This window comes from Oryctolagus cuniculus, chromosome 5, assembly GCF_964237555.1.
Source record: "Oryctolagus cuniculus chromosome 5, mOryCun1.1, whole genome shotgun sequence".
Classification (NCBI taxonomy): Eukaryota; Metazoa; Chordata; class Mammalia; order Lagomorpha; family Leporidae; genus Oryctolagus; species Oryctolagus cuniculus.
The window spans coordinates 96,958,971-96,981,759 of record NC_091436.1 but is presented as its reverse complement, the minus strand read 5'-3'; the positions used below and the strand labels follow the sequence as shown (position 1 = coordinate 96,981,759).

The 22,789-nt window shown below is 39.2% G+C and overlaps 1 protein-coding gene across 4 annotated transcripts in view; it reads right to left on the bottom strand.

The window, feature by feature from the left end:
* Positions 1-22,789, bottom strand: part of FILIP1 (filamin A interacting protein 1) — a 300,074-nt gene that overhangs the window by 201,611 nt on the left and 75,674 nt on the right. For 3 of the 4 annotated variants that reach the window (XM_008263118.4, XM_008263120.4, XM_070073865.1), the window contains exon 1: positions 21,161-22,165. The exons of the other annotated variant lie outside the window; for it this stretch is intronic. The gene's annotated coding sequence lies outside the window, so the exon portion shown is untranslated. Of the gene's footprint in view, positions 1-21,160; positions 22,166-22,789 lie in introns of those variants that run through there. 4 annotated transcript variants of the gene reach the window in all.

Here is a 22,789-nt window from a genome sequence, read left to right as displayed (position 1 = left end):
TGAAGGCTGAAGATTTGATCCCACTAGAGTGGTTAACTGTCCACAAAGAAAAACTCATTTTCTAACATGATCTGATTATGAGAGGAATCTGATATGAAACAATGGGCTGCTTAGAATGGACCCAATTCTTCTCCTGAAAATCACCTCACCAGTCTTTGTCATTTTTATGGTTGATTTACATCACCCATCATGCCACTATTCCCTGTGAAAGCCTAGCACATGTTAATAGTGAATTATTGTATTATGATGAAAATATCTTTATTAAAATAAGAAAATATCTTTTCTAAGGTTTAAAAAGTTAAAATGACTCTGAAAGTGATTTGCTCTATTGTTTCTCTAGTAATATCTTTGTGGTTAAATTTCAAGGTAAATTCTATACACAAATAAAAACTACAATGTATTATAAAATCTGAGGGAAAATTTATTTCATGAGCTTGTACCCTGTTTTCTAAAATCTCAATTTCAGATAAGCTCCAAATCTTTAAACAATAAAATGTCAGACCATGTCTTGAGGAAGAATTCAATAATACAATTATCAGTTTGTCTATAAAATTGGAATAATTATAGTTATCATTCCAGGCACATAAAGCATTTTGCACAGTTCCTGATATGCAGGAAGTACTCAATAAACATGATTATGATTATCATTTTGTTACTTATTTTCCTTCTACATTAGCCAAGAGCTGTAATCATTAGATTAAAATTAACATTAATGATAGTCAAATTCACATGACAGTTATTGATTGGGTGTTACTGGTATCATTATTCCATTATGCCATTCAGTTTGTGCTTTAAGTAACACTGGGAAAATTCCTAGACAATGGTTCCTGTAGTTAGGTCCAGATAATACACAACATAGAAGATAACCTATAACCTTCAGTTTGAAGTAAGCCAAATAAACAAAAAAATTAACCACTATTAGTAAAGAAGTTGAATAAAATAAAGTCAGAACACATCAAACATTATGTAGAATCTTCTCAAGAATATTTTAGAAAATGGTACCCACCCTATCCCATGTATGTTTTAAATATCCATGTATGTCTTTTTGAAGTTAAGCTGTTGCTCTAACGCACTTATGAAAATGTTCTGGAATTTAATTGAGTACTTTATACAACCAAGATTTTGACCTTCCTTTAGTATATTAAATGCCTTTTAAAATCATTGTAGCATAAACCTTCTCCAAATTTCTTAGCACAATAGGTATTACTCCCCCTTAAGGTATCAAATTCCAAAAGAGCAAAACAAATGTTAACACCTAAGAAGAGAGTCAAATCATACCTTCTTCCCCGTCCCAAGCATTTGGTTTATGTTCCACATTAAACTCAGTCTGTTCTTCAGACAACAGTCTAGAATAAATAGTAGGCTCCCTCCTCTACTATGGATATATCTTAGAGAACAATTGGGTTTAACTGGAGGGGCCAGCGCTGTGGGGCAGCAGTTAAGCTACCACTTGCAGCACAGGCATCCCATTTGGGTGCCAGTTCCTGTCCAGCTGCTCCTCTTCTGATCCAGATCTCTGCTACGGCCTGGGAAAGCAGGAGAACTTGGACCAAGTGCTTGGGTCCTTGCACCCACATGGGAGACCCGGAAGAAGCTCCAGGCTCCTGGCTTCAGATAGGCTCAGCTCCGGTTGTTGCAGCCATTTGGACAGTGAACCAACGAATGACAGACCTTTCTCTCTATCCCTCCCTCTCTCTGTCTGTAACTTTACCTCTCAAATAAATAAATAAAATCTTTTTAAAAAGTTTTAATTGGAGATGTCTTTAAACAAAAGAGGGCTATAATTGTGTAATACAATGAACTCACTGAATAACACATTGTTAGGTAAGTTACATAAGCCTCTTGGAAACCATGGGTAATACCTTTTTTTCCCCCACACATATGAAGTATCTTCAAAAAGCTCATGAAAAGTGTATATTATGAGAAAACTAGAAATAGATTTCAAAAATTTTTGCACCAAAACATATTTATCCTTTAATTCCATTTTCTAAGAACTTTCTGAAGTACCCTCTTAAATACCTATGATAAACTTTATAAATCAGACATAATGAGAGATTAACAGCAATAACTGATAATAAAATAGGTCAATTATAACAATATTTAGTTAAAGTTATATGAAGGTGGTCTCTTTTTCTCTCTCTCAAATTATCTGATTGTACAAGGGCTTTTGCCTTTTCACTTAAAGGAATCACTCTATGTCTTCTCTTGTCAGATCCAAATTGCCAGCATCACTACCCTTGCACATGGGGAGCATTATTAAATAATGGCTGCCTGAACACAAGCACTTAGATACTAAGACAGATGATGTGATAACCAACAGGCCTACTAAGTGAATAGTGGGTAGGTGGCATACACAGTACAGCCATGTTGGACAAAGGGACACTATCTGTCCCTCCCAGGATGGAGCTGGTAGCACAAGATTTCATCTACTACTCAGAATAGAGCAAATTTCAAATTTAGAAACTGTTCATTTATGGCATTTGAGGACCATGACTGATAGCATGAAAGTTGAAAGTAAAAATCACAGACAGGACTGGGGTTGGGATGGTACTGTATTTGGTCTAGCAATCACTAAGTAGAAGCTGGAAATAAAGCACAGTTGTTGATATTCAGATCTATATTATTTTTTTTTTGACAGGCAGAGTGGACAGTGAGAGAGAGAGAGACAGAGAGAAAGGTCTTCCTTTGCCGTTGGTTTACCCTCCAATGGCCGCCGCGGCAGGTGCACCGCGCTGATCCGAAGGCAGGAGCCAGGTACTTATCCTGGTCTCCCATGGGGTGCAGGGCCCAAGCACTTGGGCCATCCTCCACTGCACTCCCTGACCACAGCAGAGAGCTGGCCTGGAAGAGGGGCAACAGGGACAGAATCTGGCGCCCCAACCGAGACTAGAACCCAGTGTGCCGGCGCCGCAAGGCGGAGGATTAGCCTAGTGAGCCGCAGCGCTGGCGCAGATCTATATTATTAATTAATGTACAGATCTACATTATTAATTAAAATAATTAAATAAGATGCTTGGGCTCACTCATCTATACCCGTGGTTATCAAAGAAGTGACAGGATCTCATTCACATGTGTGCAACATATGAAAGAGAGCACTTGGAAGGACAACCAAAGTGATAAAGCACCAATACCCATCTAAGCACATTCTCAGGACCAAAGAGCAAAAGATGGCCAGCTTGGCTTAAAGTGTTTTGTGTGTGACATCACTCAAGGCAAGCTTCTAGAAGTGGCTTCTTCCAAAATATCGCTCCCTAGCCATTCACAAAATGTCCCCACTCTCAGCCCACTGAGAAGCAGCTGGGAATCATGCACTGCCCTGAGAGGACATATTTCAGGAAGCTTGGTCCCAGTTGATTTTTCACCAGTACACCCTACTTAATAACTAGAGCTAAGGATAGTACTGGCCTCTCTCCTTTCCCTGGAATAACAGGCAGGGCTGATGGGACCTGTTGCTAGAGGACTGAGAAACCGAAGATTTAGAGACAAAGAAACTGAAGCTCTTACACAACAGGTATCTTGGGAAATAACCCAGGACAGGTGGTGATCTGGATTCTAGGAGAGGTGCAGCACAATGCTATGGCTTGTTTGTGAAATCATATATGGGAATTATAGGTTACATGACCTTTAGATTGTAAAATTTTCTCAGTCTCAGCTTCAACCCCTTCTCTTAAAGAGGTTGGAGTCAATCACCTCTTAGCATCTATCAGTATCAGCAAATGTTATGGCAAAACAACTTTCTTCGGAGCAATTAATGAACTTAGCAGATTGCTCAAAATGTGAACTAGAACATGCTTTTCCTGGATCAGTTTAACCCCAATGAGCCTGAGCAGATTTATGGTAGATAAGGATCAAAGGAAAGGAGGTCCTTGCTGCAGTGTCCCATTTTGTCCATCTGCCCTTGGTCCTTCATGATTTATTCATAAATGTGTCCATTTTAGATGTCAGTTTATGCTACAATAATACTACTCAGGAAATGAGGTGCCATCAAGATGTATTGTCACTTCAAGGGTTAGGCAGAATGGACTACACACCTTCTTTCAATAACATCAATCTATTAAGATACCACCTAGAAAATCCTATTAGGAAACTAAGAAGAAGTATGCTGGGGTTTTTTGTTTTTCAATAAGAATCTCCATGTCTGCCAAATTTTCAGAAGTCAATAGGCAAGATTTGAGAACAATAGGAGGAAGAGAAAACAATGCACTCTCAAAGGCATGGTATGTGTTTATATTCTTCTATTTTTTAGAATGGAAGTGCCCTTGTTTTCCTTCTGATTATAAGAATTTTTGCCCCATATTGTCAAATTGCTTTTCAGGAAGCTTGGTCCCAGTTGATTTTTCACCAGCAAAACAAGGGTCTTCAAAAATTCATGGAACTTGGAACTAAAGGGTAATGCAAAATTTCCATGAAACGTTTGAAGTCTCCTCGAAAATAGTGTCCCATTTCCTCATACCCTCTCCATGTTGGATACTGTAATTTTTTGAGTCTTTTTCAATGTGTCAATTGAAATAATACTATGTTTTAACTTGACTTTTAATTACCAGTTAGGTTAAACAGTTCTTTACATGTTTACTGACACAGATTTATGACTTTTGGCCATTTTTCACTGTTGTGTCTCTATTCATTTAAAAGACATTTTAAATCAAGAGTGTTTGTTCTTGATTATTTTTGTCAAAACTTGCTGTTTGAATCTTACCTCTGTTCTTATGTGTTAATGGGATTTTCTTGTGTGTAATAGTTTTCATTTAGTCTTATGGAGTGAAATATTTCAGTCTTTTGTTTCACTGTCCTTTTCTTATGACGGCCTTCTGCACAGACACACACACATTTTGTATTTCACATTTTTAAACTTAAGTTTCTGATCCATCTAGTTTATATTTTGGTATAAGATATGGCATAGAAATTTGATTTCATTTTTCAGTTATTTCAACCCTATTGATTGAATAATTCATATTTCAATACTGATTTGAAATGTCTCTCCTTCCAAACACTAAATTCTTCTGTATATACTGGTGTATATTTTTCTGGGATCTCTATTACTTTCCCTTGATTTCTTCGTCTTGTGTGAACTGATTCTGATGGCACTGCCAAAGTGTTTTAATTTGTGTGGTTTCCAAATTTATTTTACTATGTGGTAAGGCAACACTCCCAACCTGTGCTTCAAAAATTTCCTGGCTATTACACAGGATTATTGCCTAAGCAGCAGTTAGGCATTTGAAGTAGAGTGCTGAATATATGTCTTTTTTCAAAGAGCACAACCTTATAAAAATGCTAAAGCAAACACTTTTATAGAAAGCACTCATCACCTCTTTCAGACATATCAAGAGTGGTCTCTGTTTTGAAAGCATGCTCAGTAGTGGGGATAGTGACAGTAAAGAGTTCACCAGCCTAAAAGATGCATATTTGGCTGGTTTGTTATGCCCACTAACAATTTATGTATGATTAACATATATGAGGATATATATAATAGATCCTTTTTATCACATTATTTTTAAAACATTAAAATTATCATGTTAGTAAAAGATTACAACATACTACTTCCCCACCATTTGTAGAGCTATGTGGACTTGTCACAACAAATCATATGCTCAAGAACTCCAATCACTTTCATTTCTGCTGTATTCCCTTAGACCTTGTTTGTCAGGTCCCATCCCATTTTCAGTCTGTATAGCTCGTCCTACATTACCTCAGCAAGATCCACTTTATCCTATGTATGACCTCTGAACTAATTACACCCAAAATCAGGTCAGTGGCCCCACTTCCATGTCCCCAAAATACTATTTACCCACCAACCACATGGTATTGAAATTGCCATTGACGGGGCTGGCACAGTGGTGCAGCAGGTTAAAGATCCGGCATGCAGCACTGGCATCCCATATGACTGCCAGTTCGAGTCTCAGCTGCTCCATTTCCAATCCAGCTCTCTGCTATGGCCTGGGAAAGTAGTAGAAAATGGCCCAAGTCCTTGGGCCCCTGCACTGGCATGGGAGACCCAGAAGAAGCTCCTGGCTCCAGATCAGCCCAACTCTGGCCGTTGCGGCCATTTGGGGAGTGAACCAGCAGATGGAAGATCTCTCCCTCTCTCCCTCTGCCTCTTCCTCTCTGTAAGTCTGCCTTTCAAATAAATAAATAAATCTTTTAAAAAAAGAAATAAAAAAGTCATTGCCCCTATTAAGCAATCGAGATAATATAAAATTCACCATTGTATACCAGCTTCTAGCTCAGTGCCTGACACATAACCGAGTTGCAAAAAACAATTATTAATGATGCATACTGCACGTGAAGCAGGAGAGACACAAAAAGCTTGGGACCGGTACTTGGATTTACTTGTTTTTGACACTGTATTACAATTTTGGCATCTCTCTCTCTCAGTCTCTAGGAATAACTGCTCCTCTTCCACAGCTATTTCTGTTCCTGAATCCCACCTTCCTGCTCTACTTCCTGCTCCTGCTGACAAGCTTGCCCAGGTGCTGCCTGCCTCTCTCAGAATTCACCCATGCTGCCTGCCAGAACACTCCATAACCATGTGAGAGACCCTCACATGCTCACTGCTAGTTGGGGCCACTCTTTGCCATCTAATGCTATGTCATTTGGATCCCAGCTCAGCGCCAGTCCAGCCTTTTCCAGCTGCAATGCCTGGGACCTGACTATATAAGCCCAGAACAAGTTCTTCAAGTTGAGCCAATGAAGTGGATCTCTCTCTCAAATCATTTGTTTCCCTATGAGCCAAATCCTTTCAAATTCCCACCCAATTATAGTGACAGTACTGTTGAAATCCAACTCTTATGAAAGGGTTTTGAAACAGAAATTGAAATATTAACATAATCTAGATATAAATTGAATTCTAGGATTTTAATCTTTCATTACTACTATATGAAAAAACAAGCACTCTGTTTTTCTCTCTAATCTCTGCCTCAAAAGTACAAAACTTCACTTTCTGTGAAAGCACAAGTCATTTTCATCTGGTTTTCCCCCTTCTCCAAGGTCAATGTTTCATGTGCTCATTCTAGTGAGATTCCATCACAATACATCAGCAGGAACACATGTGTTCCACTGGGACTTTATTCCCTGAAAGATGTAAGTGGTGATGTAAATAACAGCATCATTAAAATTTGGAGGAAGTGATGAGAAAAAGACAATGATGGAGAATTAAGGCAAAAATCAAGCAACTATACTCAGATTTCATTTTGGTGTAACACGGACAGCATTGATGTTGATAGGTAAATTCAGTGGTATTCATCAGCTGGAACTGTCAGCAGAAACATTAATTAAATGGCAGCTGTTGCTTTCCCACTTGTAGGGGGAGTGGAGCAAGCCTAACTCCAAAATAGATTTCCCAGGATGAGAGCATTTCCAGTTAATGAGCTACAATAAGAGCCTGGTGGTGCTTTTTCATGGGCTTGGGTAAAAAGATGAGGGACGAATAGTTGTGATAAAACCTGTATCAATAGTTAGGTCTTAAACCACTGCATTTTAAAGAGCTCTAGCTCATGAATGGAAACACATACATGTCGTGCTAGAGCTCTAGCTCATGAATGGAAATACATAAATGTCGTGCTAGTCAGATCCACAGAATTCAGCTCTCGCTTACTTAATTATGCATTAGTTATTCTCTGATATGCTAGTGAACATTTAAAACCATTTGTTGATTTTTAATTTACATTGTTAGAAAAGTAATTTGTGGCTATTGAGAAAACTAAGAAGGAGAGAAATAATAATCATATAATAATCACTGAATGTTATTTCTGTTTTTCAAGGAAAAATCGTATTTGATTCAATCAACAGACACTGGTCAGTATTGCTTACTTCCTCAATTTCAGGACATTTAATAGGTTAAATTTAACAAATATTTATTGAACACTAGTTTTGTACAAAGCGATTCTAAAAACTAGTCCCAATTTATAACTGAATCTATTTATCACATTTCAGTTTTTGAATGCACATAGAAATATTTATCACAACTTTTTTTTGACAGGCAGAGTTAGACAGTGAGAGAGAGAGAGACAAAGGTCTTCCTTTTTCCATTGGTTCACCCCCCAAGTGACCGCTACAGCCGGCACGCTGCGGCTGGAGCTCTGCGCCAATCTAAAGCCAGGAGCCAGGTGCTTCTTCCTGGTCTCTCATGCGGGTGCAGGGCCCAAGCACCTGGGCCATCCTCCACTGCCTTCCTGGGCCACAGCAGAGAGCTGGACTGGAAGAGGAGCAACCGGGACAGAATCCGGCACCCCAACCAGGACTAGAACCTGGGATGCCAGCCCTGCAGGCGGAGGATTAGCCTAGTGAGCAGCAGCGCCAGCCTATTTATCACAATTATAATAACCTCACTTTGTGTTTAGTTTCTATTATTTAGAGAAAATCTGTGCTACAATATTTGTCATTGATGATTTCATCTTAGTAAGGCTCATTTAACCAGATTAGTAAATAAAACCTGTTCTCAAGTAGTCCAAACTTACAAAATCAATCAGAAAATTAATTATATACATACTACTTAAAAGTGTGGATTTTAACAGTTCTTCAGAGTACACTGACCCACTGACCTATCAGTTGCACAGCACAGACCAGCTTGTTTGCAATGCACCTGCTGCTATAGGAGAAGCAAAATGACTAATCCCTTCCTGTTGTTGCTTAAATTGTGAGAGAAGTTATGGGGTGGAATGAAAGTCAAATAAGAGCAACCCAGGAAAAATGGGAAACCAGTCAGACTCAGACTCACAGAGCTAGGGAAAAGGTCAAGAGAATGAATAGGAGACTAAGGTTTGTGGTTAGAATGTCTTTGGAAAAGTAAAGAGAACAGGTGCCCACAAGTAAGGCAGACGATATTATTATATTCATTCACAAGGGATAGGAAAGACAGGAATAAGTTACTGGGGAAATTGGAGCACTTTAAAACAGCCTCAAAGAGAGAATAGGTTGCCTTCAAGCAGTCCACTCACCAGGAAACTGGAGGGACAGACAAGGACTCAATCTCTAGTCAAGCAAAAAACCCAGCTATTTGGGAACTAAGAGCACAAAGCCAGCCGCCATAGGACCCCAGATGCTACAACAGGGGAACAACTGCCACGCAACAATTTATATTCTCCCAGCAAGCTCCAGAATAGCAAAGTGATTCAGAAGTCACAAGCATGGGCTAAGGAGTCCAATTGCCTAGGCTAAAGCCAGAACTGTCACCTGCTTTCTGGGGAAGAGTTAGGTACTTGAGCAACTCCCTCAGCCTTCTCATCTGTAAAATGCAGTGTATATGAGTATCTGCCTCATGCGGTTGCTAGTGCTTATTATATGGAAAGAACTCATTAAATATTAGATACTTGGTTAATTATTATGACTATGCGATAGAGAAGAATAGACTGGGACTCAGGGGACTTAAGTTCTGGTCCTTGATCTACTTTTGGCTCCAACTACATGCCTCTTACATGGAACTGGATTTCATTCATAGAAATGAACCCAGGAATCAGTCAAGGATCTTTGGTCAAGATATTAAAAGCAAAACTGCTGGCAATTCACTTGAAACAGTAACACAACCACTGCAAGGTATGTCACTACCAAGTTGGGTGAGCTCAGTTCCAGACCCAACTCTACCTGCAGAGGACTTTGCCACAGATGCTCAGTGACTTTTCTTTGAGGTACTAGTTGATAACGGGTTCTCGATGCTGGATACAAATTATAATCACATGAAAGCTTCCAAATAGGACAACACTTGGGCATTCTCTCAGGCCTACTTGAATTAGATCCTTTTGGGGCATAGCTCAGGCATCTGCATTTTTAAAGCAGCTCCAGGAATTGATGCGCTAGGAGTGCTGACAACCACAAGATTAGACCATCTGATGGTTCCACGTGAGCTCAAGAACTAGAGGTTCCCACTGTCTTTGGTTTCCTGCTGGGTATGGAAGGCTCTAGGAACAAAGCTACATAATTACTGACAGTATGAGAATCAGAGCCCTCTATTCTTGCTCATAGACAAGGTACACAAGTGCCAAGAGAATCAGGAAATATCACAGAAGTCTTAGATAACTCTTGAATATGATAAATTGTTAATATCTTCCATTTAAAAGGCATTAGCCAAAGACTAATGCAGAAATTACTGCTCAGTTTTGTTGCCAAGAGAAATTTAGAATTGAATGAGAAAAAAAAGGACTTCCAGGAGCCAATGAGCCAAGCCTTTTGTCTCCAAATGCAACAATACTGATTCTTTTCTTCCTTTGAAACCATCAGACCTTTTTACATAAAGATAGAGAAAAAAAAAAAACAAAATTCTGAGGTTATTGCAAGTAAATCAGGAGAAATCATGTCAATGAAACTGAAGACCTTGATGAAATGTAATATATCTCTGCCTTTATCAATTTTTCCTCCATTGTTTAAATAGGTCTGTAGCACAGATCAAATGGTATATTTGCTTCAGGAAGATGCTTAACCAGTCAAATAAGTTGCCCCTTAACCAATAATGAGTGTGTGCCTGTGTCTATGTGCCTTGTGTGTGTGTGTGTGTGTGTATTTGGGGGTCAAAAGGAGATTAGGGTATATTATTACAGTTATAACAAGGCACTGTTTTCAACTTACAGAATTTCTTAGAGGTTCATTCTGTTATATGTATTCATGCCATATGAAACATTTACTTTCTCTGTAAAAGTAGAGTATTTATGGCCACTGGTATCAGAAAAAGTAAAGCATTATCTGCTCCACAAATATTTTATTATAGTTGTTCTCCTTTTACTGCAGACAACTCAAAAGCTAAATGCCAGGTATGCAAAAGGGAACTCAGAAATTCTAATTATTTCCAAGCAGTGAGACATTTAGCATCATTCAGGTACTCTTTGTTTAAAAAGATAAAGATTGAAAAAAAATGTCTTATGTCACAGCTTTGCCATAGCAAATGTCTGGCTGGAAAGTATCAGATAATTTTCCTTAAACTATAGCAAGCCCTCTTGCTTTGTTTTGGTCTGCTTTGCTTTTGTTTTATTTTCATAGAACATCATGCTGCCAGATTGACAACTCACTACTTCAACAAAGTTAATGGAAGCCAATAAGAAGCTATTATGAAAGTAATTCAGTCGGCAGCGCGGCTCACTAGGCTAATCCTCCGCCTTGCGGCGCCTGCACACCAGGTTCTAGTCCCGGTCAGGGCACTGGATTCTGTCCCGGTTGCCCCTCTTCCAGGCCAGCTCTCTGCTGTGGCCAGGGAGTTCAGTGGAGGATGGTGCAAGTACTTGGGCCCTGCACCCCATGGGAGACCAGGATAAGTACCTGGCTCCTGCCTTCGGATCAGCGCAGTGCACCGGCCGCGGCGGCCATTGGAGGGTGAACCAACGGCAAAAGGAAGACTTTTCTCTCTGTCTCTCTCTCTCTCACTGTCCACTCTGCCTGTCAAAAAAAAAAAAAAAAGTAATCCAAAGAGTTCATGGAAAAATGGAATTAAAAATGGAATTAGTTTATTTATTTTTTTAAGTTTATTTTGGTGCAAAAAAAGTTACAAAATTCATGCATAGCTCTTTCATATTGAGTATTTTCAAGAAAGTTTATGAAGATCTTTAATATGCATAGATTTCAGGTTTTTTGCACCAAAGTAAGCTTATCTTTTAATTTAATTTTCTAGAAACTTTTGAGGTACCTTCATAAATGGAACAGATTTCTGTCCCCTTCCTCAGTGCCTCTTCTTACAAATACACACACACACACACACACACACACACGGCTTCTTGAAGGAATACTGATGCCAGCAACTTGAATAAGTTATTTTGTAGGGTTCCCTCTGAAGCTCATTTCACAAACCGTCTTTTTATGACCAAACTAGAGACCATTAGAGCATATTGAATGTTACAATGGAAGGTGTGGTTCTGTGTTGTCAGCAGGGGCAACAGACAAATGGTACCAAAGGATGTGACTGCAACAGTAGTCATAATATATTATAAAATCAAACCTTCCATGGCATCCAGCCCCATGGAATCAACTCAGCAGGGTAGAAATGGAGAGCTATATTACAACATCAGTGGCAGCAAGAATTACTTCTGCATTTCAGAGCCCCAGGGCTCTTTCTGGGTTGCCCAACCCCACTGGCCACTGAAGTTTCTGGTTCCACTTTGTCTGCTTGACCCCAATCTCTTTAACCTTTGCTCCTAGTGAATCTTTTTTTAAGGTCTTCCTTCTATTGGTTCACTCCCCAAATGGCCGCCATGGTCAGCGCTGCACTGATCTGAAGCCAGGAGCCAGGTGCTTCTCCTGGTCTCCCATGGGGTGCAGGGCCCAAGCACTTGGGCCATCCTCCAATGCACTTCTGGGCCACAGCAGAGAGCTGGGCTGGAAGAGGAGTAACCAGGACTAGAACCAGGTGCCCAAATGGGATGCAGGTGCCACAGGTGGATGATTAACCAAGTGAGCCACGATGAATCTTTTCAAACTACAGTGGCAGCTGAGCACCTGCACTGTCACATTCTGTACCTTTCATTAAACCATCCCACAGTCATCTCAGTGAAGGTGTCCCTCCAACAACCATGTGCACTGCAGAAAAGTGGTTGAAAATATGAGTTGGGGCCAGCACTGTGGCTCAGCAGATTAAAGCCCCAGCCTGCAGTGCCGGCATCCCACATGGGCGCCAGTTCAAGTCCTGGCTGCTCTACTTCTGATCCAGCTCTCTACTATGGCCTAGGAAAGCAGTGGAAAATGGCCCAAGTCCTTGGGCCCCAGCACCCACATGGGGGACCTGGAAGAAGTTCCTGGCTCCTAGCTTTGGATCAGCTCAGCTCTGGCCATTGTGGTCATCTGGGGAGCCAACCAGCAGATAGAAATGGAAGACCTCTCTCTCTCTCGCTCTCACTCTTGCTCTCGTTCTACCTCTCTCTGTAACTCTATCCTTCAAATAAATAAAAATAAATCTTTTTTAAAAAAGGGAAAAGAAAATATGGGTCAAACAAGATCAAACTGCCTGATTTTTAATTTCAAATCTACCACTGGGCAAGTTACTTGACACTTGGAAAACATTATTTTCCTAATCTATTAAGTAGGGACAAAAAAGCATCATTATTATTTTTTTTTTTTGACAGGCAGAGTGGACAGTGAGAGAGAGATAGAGAGAAAGGTCTTCCTTTGCCGTTGGTTCACCCTCCAATGGCCACCGCAGCCGGTGCACCGCGCTGATCCGAAGACAGGAGCCAGGTACTTCTCCTGGTCTCCCATGGGGTGCAGGGCCCAAGCACTTGGGCCATCCTCCACTGCACTCCCTGGCCACAGCAGAGAGCTGGCCTGGAAGAGGGGCAACCGGGACAGAATCCGGCACCCCGACCGGGACTAGAACCCGGTGTGCCGGCGCCGCTGGGCAGAGGATTAGCCTAGTGAGCCGCGGTGCCGGCATAAAAAGCATCATTATTATAAGCAAATAAAATCATTCATGTAAAGTGCTTGACACAATGGCTCAGTAATCTTGAGTATATGCTATTATTATGATCATTTTATACACAATATAAGTAAATTACGTATATATTGGATACTACATATCTTTATATATACTCAAACATCAAATAGATAATATGTATCATATGTGGCTATTATCATTATATTGCATATCATTATACCAGTTGGGTTTAGGTATCCTGGTCATTGGTCAGAACACCTGGTATGCTGGGCAATGATGTATGGAATGAGCAGAATGTGGAAGGTGGGAATGTCTTACTCAATTTGAGAGGCCTCTGAGGAGTGAACTCCACCAATGCAGCTGACTTCCTTAAAGACCAGAACAAACAACAGGCTGTGACCGAAGCATTTGGTTTGGTGGTGTCTAAATCAGAGAACATGTGAAAGTTAAGCCTATATGCAAGGCCACTCCCTGATCCAAATACCAGGCTCCTCTTCAAGCATGTGTCACTTACTCAACAGTTAATGAAACACAAAGAGCCTTGAATACCTTCAGTGTCACATTTCAAGACTTATAGAATAATTAGGAAAAATCTGAGCTGGCAAAACTCTTCCTGGCTCACCCTGGTAAGCAGACCACCTTTGTTTTCCATTAGTGTGTGTTGTCGTCACAGTAACTGCAAGGCTCAACATACAGGCCCAGGGTGTCATTTCCTCAAGTACTTAGGCTGCCACACTGAAATAGCATTATGAACTCAGCAATACCTCTTCCTTTCCTGTTGTGCTGTGGTACCTCAAAGAAGCAAGCTCTAAAATGAGTTACTTAAGATATAAGTATATTAAGGAAAAAGAAAGTCCATTTATTCTTATTACTGCATTGCCGATGACTCATGTGTGTGTATATGGGAAAACCTTATTTTTACAAAGATCATTTAGATAAACAAGGCAAGTTGGCAGTAACTTGATTATGTTGGTGATGTCAGCAGTCTACTGTTTGCAATCAAATCATATTTTGGCCTTAAATTTTTAGCAAATTATTTTTAAGGAATGCATTTGGCCAACTCTGATAATGTTCATTTCATGGCTTTCTTACACCCTTTCCTAACAAAGACAGCAGCTGATAATTTGTTTCTTCAAAGTAACTGGGGAGGATTGAAGTTACAATCACTACAAAAGCAAAAGAAAAAAAATACTATTTTCAAATGCAGACACGGAAGTCCTCAGCCAACGAAGTAATGATCATCAGTCTTATCTATGTTTGGGGGAAGGAGGTAGTTGAAGGAGGATAGCATTTAACCAAGGAACTAAAACTAGAAAAATCCTTAAACCTTCAGTGTTCACTTAGAGTCAGATCACTTGAGACAAATGCTGCATTAGCTTTCAAAATTCCTTTTCGTTCGTTTTTCACAGGCCTCAGAAACACATAAATCACCCAGTATTACACATGTTGACACCACTTCCCAAAAAGGCTAAGAACACAAACCTTCCTTTGACATAACAGTGTTGCTGTGGCTTAAACAAAGCTCTCAGGGACAGAGAGGCGCGAGGGGCACAGGGTAACGTTATGTGACTTCATTTCTCTGCTGGGAGTTTCTCAGTTTCTGCAATCAGCTGGTCAAGAGCCAGCTAAAGCTGCTCAATTCATGTTTGACTTTCCTTAGTCTAAGTTCTTCCACAACAGGCTGCTTGGCTTTTGAAATTAAACATCCTCAGCTACTACTGCAGAAAAAGCTGTAACCTGCATGCATCCTTTTTATTTCTCTTATTAGCTAGAGTAGGAGTGATCATGTAAGGGAAAAGAAGAACATAATCCAATATATTTTCCTGAAGTTCCTTAATTTTTTTGGCCTAGAGTCTCTATAATGCATTCTGCAAAGTCAAGAAAAGTTCTTTCCTTTTTTATTTTCCTTTTCTTCTTTTCCTCCTCCTATTCTTCCTTCCTTCACCCTACTTCTAGGTTTCATCAAAGAAGGACAATTATGAGACTTACTTTGCCTTATATTTTATAGACTCATCCCTTCAAAACAAGAAAAAATAAGTACAATTAACAGCTCTAAACCTAATTATCCTGCTTAGGGTTTCTTGTCACTAGAGCTATAAAGAAACTTTCCTGCTTTAAGGGTGATTCATGTATTTTTTGTTAAGTATAGAGACTATTAAGCACCTCAGAATATACACACACATCTTTATGATATAATACTTCTTCTGTTTGTCTTGGAATATGATTTTCTTGTCATGTCTAAGAAGAATGAATAGGATTAACAGCAATGAATAGCAAGAATTCAACTCTATTTGGTAAGGTTGAAGTTAGCATAAGATGACCTTTTTTGGTCTTTTCATTTTTATCTGTTACTAGGTTAGTTAAACAAAACAAATCATCTAAGATCAGAAATGAAGAATGATAAATTTAATATCATGTCCCTCCATGGAAGAGGATCTCTCCATTGGTCTGCATTATCCGGTATAGTTGGCTGTGAAAGAGACACCCAGGCACTATGTATAAACACACTTTATCTCCAACTACAAATATAGAAACCATAGAACAGTCTATGCTGTGGGTGATTTCTTTGCCTTTTTAGCAATGCTTCTATAAGACAGCAAACTACTCGGTGATAAGGGAGGGTTTGAAACAAATTCCAGGGCCGGCGCTGAAGCGCAGTGAGTTTAAGCTTCCCTCTGCAGCATCAGGATCCCAGATGGGCACTGGATCATGTCCCGGCTATTCCACTACTGATCCATCTCCCTGCTGATACGCCTGAGAAAGCAGTAGAAGACGACCCAAGTACTTGGGCCCCTGCACCCATATGGGAGACCCAGATAAAGCTTCTGGCTCCTGGTTCCTGGCTTCAGCCTGGTCCAGTTCTGGCTGTTGTGGCCATCCTTCTCTCTCTGTAACTCTGCCTTTCAAATAAACAAATAAATCTTTTTAAAAAAGAAACATAAATTCCACATTATATTACAGGCAGCTGTTCAGTGTGACTGCTTACAGAATCCAGCAACAAAATACGTCCCAAACAGGTTTCCAAATTTCCAAATTTAAACAGTGCTTTTCCTGTGATCTATGAATTTGAGTTCACACCTGTATGAGTTCACTTGTCTTCAAGAATTCTGTGAGCACCAAAGATTAAACAAATTCACTTATGGGGTGATAAGAAAACAATAATAGTGTAATTTTACATAGGATTCTACTAGGGAACTGAAAATTGCCTTAAGTCATCTAGTCTTCAAAACAACTCTGTGGAGAACTATGAGGGGCTTTAAAAACTTCATAGAAAATGGAGTTAAAAATTTTATTTTGGTGCCAAAAACTTTTGCAATCCACATATAGCTTTTTCACTTTTTCCATGAACTTTTTGAAGACCCTCCTAATACGCATGCACTTCAAGAATTTTTGTACCAAAATAAACTTATCTTTTAATTGTATTTTCCACAGTTTGACATACCCCCATCAAATTATTCTCATTTTACAGATGAGGAAATTGAAGCACAGAGAGTAATTAACCCAAGGTCACAATGAGCTAAAATCAGAATCCAGACCATCTGGCTCGCCCATGCTACTAGCCTTTTCTGACTCCTTGTCCATGAACAGAACCTTGTTATTATATCTTCAACTCAGATTCAAGAAAATGAATGCATTTTTATTAAGCCATCTTTTATTCTACTACTATCCATGGATATTTAAAGTAATGTCTATATAAATATATGTTGCAAACTTTCACATGTCATTTTTCTAACAAGTTATGCAAATCTTTTTTTCTCTTAATGCTTTCTATTGAATTCTATCTCAATCAAAGCTTGCCCCCTCACTTCATATACTGTTGCCTTTATAAAACCCACATGCTTAAAGAAATAAAATCAAACAAATGAAAATGTGAGTTAGACAGACTGACTAAAGTCTAACATCTTCAGGTAGCCTTATGAAGAAACTCTCATCTGCCAGCAAAATAAAATAAGCTTAGTATTATTTACAATGTGTAAATCCTAAAGTTTCAATTAAAAAAATAAGGTAATATTATAACCACAGGGAAATAACTGTTTAGTGAATAGATAAAATATTCCAAAAATTTCACTGGAAAAAAATTCCATAGGGACTATTGCTGAACAACTTTTTAAAAGAGTAAGTTGGGGCCCAAAACCTGCGAGGCTTATATCTCATATGGGTACTGATTTGAGTCCTAGATGCACCACTTCTGATCCAGCCCTGTTAAGACACCCAGGAAAGCAGCAGAAGATGGCCCAAGTGCTTGGGCCCCTGCTACTAAGGTAGATCTAGATGGAGTTACAGGCTCCTGGTTTCAGCCTAACCCAGCTCTGGCTACTGCAGCCATTTAGGGAATGAAGCAGTAGATGAAATCAATCACTCTCTCTCTCTCTCTGTAATTCTGCCTTTCAAATCAATAAATAAATCTTTTTCAAAAAAGAGTAAATTTAACATCTTTGACTATCTTAAAATATAAACCGAATATTTCTCTTTTGGTAAACAAGCTGCTCAAAAACTTGGTTCATGCTATATCACACACAGTAAAGCTACACATTTCATGAGAGATTAAGGATAATACTGAAAATTATCTGTTAAATATCTAGAGAAAAATGAAAAAAGAATCATAACATATTTAAATGTTTTAAAATGCAAGGCCAGATTCAAATCCATGACTCACAAATATAATGGGCCTTAATTTAGATTATTTGAAGGGCAGGTGTTAGGCATAGCAGTTAAGATGCCATTTGGGACACCTGCATCCCAACAGAGTGCCTGGGTTCAAGTTCTGGTTCCACTCCTGATTCCAGCTTCCTGCTAATATACATTCTAGGAAGCAACAGGTGATGATTCAAATGGTTATGTCTTTGCCACCCAGGTGGGAAACCCAGATTGAGTTTCTGGTTTCTGGTTTCAGCCTGTCCCAGCTTCAGCCATTGCAGGCATATGGGAAATGAAGCAGATGTGATGTTGTGTTTTCTCTCTCTCTCTCTCTCTCTCTCTCTCCCTCCCTTTCGCTCCCCCTTTCAAATAAGAATAATTTAAAAAAGAATTTAAATAACTTTAACCAAATGTAACTATGAATAGAATCCAGCACCAAATGATGGTAAAAGTATGAGTTTTAGTATTTAGACATCAAGGTGCACATTTAAATCTAGGTGCATACACAGGAGGTATAATACATACACATATACAAACACATTTTATAAATCTTTTCAGTTTCATTCTTTAGAGTTGCAACATCATCTCTACTACCAGGTATATGAGTGTAATTATAGCTACTTGAAATCTTTCTGCACAGACTTTGAGAAATTTTTAAGATAAAACTATTAACCATAATTATAATTGCTTTTCTTGGTTTTATATTTATTCTTCATTTCTCATATAATAATCATCAGGAATATAGATCCACAAATGTTAATAGAACATCCACAATGTGCAGGGGACTGAGAAGTTCTGAAAGTGATGTTTAGATGCCTTGCACCTGAAATACTTCATATTCATTCCAAATTTAATGGAGAAAACTCTCCTCCAAAGCACCCTAGTTTTACCAGAGCTCCCAACTATATAAACTCAGAGAGAATCACTTCTAAAATATGTGGTCCAGAAAATTACTGTGAAAGTGGAAGACACGGCTCTATCTGGTTCTACCAGCACAGACAGCGCCTGTTTCCCCTGTGTTGCACACAGAGGAAATAATATGGGCAAAGATGGGAGATTGAAAGGTTCACTACGAATGTTTTTGGAGAATGGCCCATAATCTGAAATACCTGAAGCAGAAGGACCTTCTTGTTGAGTAGTGGGAGTGAGGCTGGAAAAATTAAGTAGGTGCCAGATGATGGATGGTTTTTGAAATGCCCAGCCTTGGTGTCTGGCAGCAACTAACAGCCCCACTAGATAACGGAAGAGTAGATAGACAAGTATAGCAATGCTTTAGGAAAAGTAATCTCATAGTCATAGGGAAGTTGATTTAGATGGCAATGAGGAGTTTTCTAGAGGAGCAGCATTATGATAATCCACACCACACAGGTCTTGGTGTGGTGGGAGACACGGCAATGGAATCTAACAACTTCATGATGGGGGAAAGGGACAGCCCCAAAATGACACAGAAATGTGAACTCAAGTGAACAGGACAACAGATTTGCTTAATCATGGAGGGCTTGATTGCTCATCCAGTGGAGGAAAGCTTGTGGCTTGTAGCTATTCTCCATTCTCCAAGAGTAAGCTTACAACCATGAAGACAATTAATGACACGCAGAAATTCACTTCATCAGCAAACATGGCTTTCACTCAGGGCCAAATGCTGTACTCAGTTATCTGTACACTGTCCCACTGATTCCAAGAGAAATTACATGCCTAGAACTAATGGTAGATTTTGGCCTTACACATGCATTTGCAAGCCAACAATGTGACCCTTCCTAGGATAAAAACAAGAAAAATGTAAAGCAGTTAGATCTGAATTCTCAAAACTCTTTCAAGGCAAAGATGTTTCATCTCCATTAAAGTACCAGGAGCCTCATTCTCTGATACTAAGGTTACAAAAGTACATTTTGCATTATTATGTGCACACATTTATTTACTTGTTAAACTAATCAATTTCATTTACTTTGTAAGCTAATCAAGAAATCAGAATCATGAAACACAATACATAGCAAAATGTATATACTTTTTCATTTTTGTAAATGTATGATACCTGAGTTTTAATTGACTTCTTAAAATAGGAACATTGAAAAGGATGACACATTCTAATTTGTCAACAAACAATTTGTTTATAACTGGCTTTGGATAAATTATGTTGACAAAAACAGACTCAAATAATTCCTCTTAAAATGTAATTCTGCATCTTTGTTGATATTTTCCCGAGACTAGAACATTCACTCAAAGTATCTTGTCCCTTTAAAGGAATAACTTATTTTTGCAAATCCAGCCCAACCACAGACCATCAGGTGTCAATACTAGCCAACCCACCAATACACAGCGATAGCTTGTCAGATTCTTAGCAATTCTGATAAAATACATGACAACTCCTGGAAGGGGGAATAATAGTCCATCGGCTGAAAGGAGGACTTCCTCCAAGCTCTAGTAAACACGCTCATGCACACATAACTAGCAACTTCGGAAAAGATTTTTTTCCAATAAATCCTGTTTAACTTTTTTTTAAAAATAGAATCTTACATCTATATACAAGTAATTACTCTATTTTTAAAACACATAAATAACATTTTTCCTAAATGTTATATTCAATAACTGTAACAGTGGTGATTTAATACCAGTCATATTTTGTGTCTAGTCAGAAGCATTTGGGGTGACTAGTGTAATGAGGTCACAACCAGCACAAGGTGTACCAGTGTAATCAGAGAATCAGGCAAAAGGAGACACATAAAGCAGTAAAAGTACAGCAAGACAAACACTATGTGGGACTTCCCTCTCATCTGCCACACAAACTGCTTAGCTAGTTTCAATAAATGAAAGTCATTTTGCTTCGAGAGGACATATTCTTCCCTTTGCTGAACCTTCCTAATTGTGGCAGGAGCTGTAAAGCTGTCCTTTGTCATATTTCTGTTACCTGCCAGGGTGATAACTTGGCAGGAATATCTTGGCAGAGAGCTATTAAAATATCAAAAAAATCTTTATGGTTAAAGGGATCATTACAATTCTGAGAATGAAGTGGTGTTTCTGATTTTGTTACTAATTCACAATGAATATAATAGTTCCTAATCATGTTATGCCACAGTAGAACAGGAAGAATCAAAGGAAACAGACAAAACAGAATCAGAGAGAATGCTCTTCCTCCGGAAACAGAAATTTCTTAAGAGAGTGAGTTGCTATTTATGTTGGTCTTACCTGACGGCAGCTCGTTTAACCAAGGGTATGTCCGTTGTGAAGGTAGTTTATCCTTTGAAGAACCCTGTGGCTTGTCCCACAGCCCAAGGCAGACTCGAGTCCTGGAAAACTATCCAGCCCAAAAGAATACAGAGGAAAAAGCTTTTCCCACTCTCTTTCCTAGGACCAGCCAATAGCTGAAGTCATGCAGGAAACCGGGTAGAAACAGGGGGAACACAGCTTCTCCTCCTGAAAGCCCGGGTAGCAGAAATTGGAAGTTGTCGTGTATCTCCCACCCAGGCTTTTGTTTAAAAGTTTTTTCAACTGTTGCTAGGTGTTGTTGAGTTCTGAGATTAGGTTTCTCCTCTTCTGCTCCCTTCACAACACTGTCAGAGCAATGACTTTGTTGAGAAGCTGAGCTCGCGCGTGCTATATTTAACCAGTGTTCTCAGCAAGTCAAGCCTGTCAACAGCTGAGAAGTTTGGAGCCGGCTTTACTCAGTTCCTAGGCAGCTGGGTTATCAGTGGATACAGCGCTGCTCACCCTCTGAAAGATTGCAGGGAAACCGGCAGACCCTTTTAAGGACTTCTGCTCATTTCACAGCGGTAATTACTGTTGGAAGCTCGTAACTACAGACCGTGATTTGGGACTTAGGTTTTAAAATCTGAAAAGAAACAGAGCAGCAGTTGTCTTCAGCAGAGCAATTTACCACTGCAATATTTTTCTCAATTAGGCTCTCAGATAAGTATTCTGAAATTTAAAAAGCTTTTAAAAGCCTATTGCAACTGTTGAGAAAATGCACAGTAGGAGATCATTTCCAAGCAGTCTTTGACATGAGGGTATTACTTTTATAGCTAAGTCACTTACCCCATCATATCTGACTTGATCACCTAGATACCTGAGTATTAGGAAAATAAGGCTACCACAAAAGAATGTCTCTCTATATATTTTGAAAGAAATAGGTTAAGAAGGAAAATCTCAGCATTCTCACGTCAGCTCTTTCATTCAAGGTACCACATGGTGAATACTCCAAGGAAACTAAGACTTGAGACACCTCTGGTTATTGATGGGCACGCCTCGTCATTAACCCTTCCATCCCCAAAAATATATAAAAAATATAAAAATATGTGTTTAGTTCCTGAGACTGTTACTAATTACATAAATGAAATTAACAGTAAGGGGAACTGACAGCAGCCCTTTCAGCCACAGGTTAAGTAGGAATGGAGAGAGAAAAAGAAACACAAACATTATTGGTAGACATGTCATAAAACTGCCCTTAACAAAAAACTCACCAACACTATTACAAAGATTGACCCCCTTCCTGAGATTAATGTATCAGCTTAAACACACACTCTTTTTTACCTACAAACTGAATATGGACCCTGAAGAAACAGAAAACCATGAATTTTAATATTTTAAGAGTTGCATACTTACAATAAGAAGCTTATGTGCTAAGTAACTGTAATGTCTCTCTGAAAAAGCTTTACAATTTACATAGGTGTGTGTCTCCTGTTTCTAAAGAAATGACCCTCCCCCTTAAAGTTAGCTGATTCCTACACCTCAGCCCATTAGAAAACATCTCAGTTCTTCCCATCCCAGTCAGCATGCTGACAGCATGCATCCTTTATTTACTATGATCTCCACGTAAAA